This window comes from Micromys minutus (assembly GCF_963924665.1).
Source record: "Micromys minutus genome assembly, chromosome: 6".
Taxonomy (NCBI): Eukaryota; Metazoa; Chordata; class Mammalia; order Rodentia; family Muridae; genus Micromys; species Micromys minutus.
Window position 1 is genome coordinate 22,435,974 of NC_137975.1, and position 1,870 is coordinate 22,437,843.

Here is a 1,870-nt window from a genome sequence, read left to right on the forward strand (position 1 = left end):
CTAACTCTCCATCTGTGAGTAGGGTAGCATACAAAGCTCTGATTTCCTCAGCAGCCTACCAGATCTGAGATGTTGCAGAGAGTCCTTCCTCCCCAAATTGAGAAGTATCTCATCAGCGATGTGTGTGTTGAATTAAAAGCTGCAGTGATTTTCTTGAGATTTTTATATGTAATTAAAATATTTTTTTAAAAAGGAAAGTTTCCCATTTAGTTAGATTCTAATCGTGAATTCACAGTGACTCTTATGAGATGATTTTTGTATTTATAGGGATGATTGTACAATGTTCTAGGTTTAGATGTACTTTCTGAGTGTATAAGAACTGATGTCGTTTCTTCTATAAACATTAGAATCTATAGGCCAAGCTTTGGGGGCATATTATTTTTCTGAACAGGTTTTAAATACAATTTTGATTTCATAGCACACACCTAAAACAGGCTGCAAGGATGGAAAGTGGATTCTTGCTCTCTTCTTACTCTGAGACATCCTCCCTCTTCTTTTTTCCTTGGAAGTCAAAGCTTCTTTTTAAATATACAGTGCTCCAAAGAATTTTGACTAGAATTAGGATATCAATCATTACAATAACAGCAACAATTCCTTGAGGGGGAAAAATTAGGCAACACGGTTAATAGAAACACAAGCAACTTTATGCATACTGTCCGTTCACAATGGTAACACATAGTAGTCGCTAAGGCAACTTAAGGAGAATGGATGGCATTATTCATGAGAGTCCTCACGGCAGGAGGTCAGCAGGATCATGTGGTTATCCAGCTTTTCCCTGCTCCCATTCATCCTTCAAGTGCTCAATAAGATTGTCAATGGCTTCCAGAAGAAAGGGAGGTGCTTCAACATAACCATGTTCAATTTTTATTTGTTTATAGATATTCACATATCACTGAAGCCAGACCTAATTTTGAATGCTTTTGATTCTAGTTAAATCACTAGATATCTAGTCAAATACTAGATACTAGGATTTAGGGTGCTGAAGCAGGGGGATCATAACTTTGACACTGAGATCTTGCCTCAAAAAAGGAAAAAAAAAATCTAAGAGTACATTATTCAGTTCAGTATTTCTCAATATCTGAAATGTTTGTGATGGCAAACCTACCCTCATTAGCTTTCAGCTTGGTCAGACGGGATTGAGAATCTTTACCCCTAAAGTGCACTGTGGTCTGCTCCTAAGCCCAGCCACGATGATCTTACCTGCCCTTTCTCAGAATCCAGTCTTGAGTCCCTTCCTCCCACCCATTTCAAAACTACAGCTGAAGAACACATTCTGCCCTGCAAAGATGCTATTTTACTCTCTGCAACTTTACAGATGACTTGAGGGCAGACACTGCCATTACAATGTATCTTAACCTCCAAATTAGAGTAAGGTAGCGCATGCTTGTGGATGCTCTAAGAAGTTCCTGAATACCCAAATCTCTGTTATTTCTGCCATTCTGGGAAATACCAGGCAAACTTAATACACACAGGTGTAAGTGGACATGCGGTTTTACCATCAGAAACTAATTCTGTCGCTGTGGTTCACCAGAATTATACACCGTTTGCTCAGATTGCATGTAGATTTTTTTTTCAAGTATTTCAACACCAAGACAGACACAACAGATAAAGCAGTGTATTGATAATCAGTCTCACTGCATATATATTAAGTACATACTTAAAATAGATCTAAAAAAGGAAAAGCTTATCTATATTCAGGCCTACATATTAATGTGGTTGATTATCTTTTGGTGAATCAAACCCAGGAAAATAACAGATGGCGAGCCCAAGCACGTAGTTTCAAAGAAACCAAAAATATTCCACATGGGGACAGTCAAAAGACTTGAGGAGATGAAAAGGAAGCTCTTATCTAGAATTTAAAAATTCACAT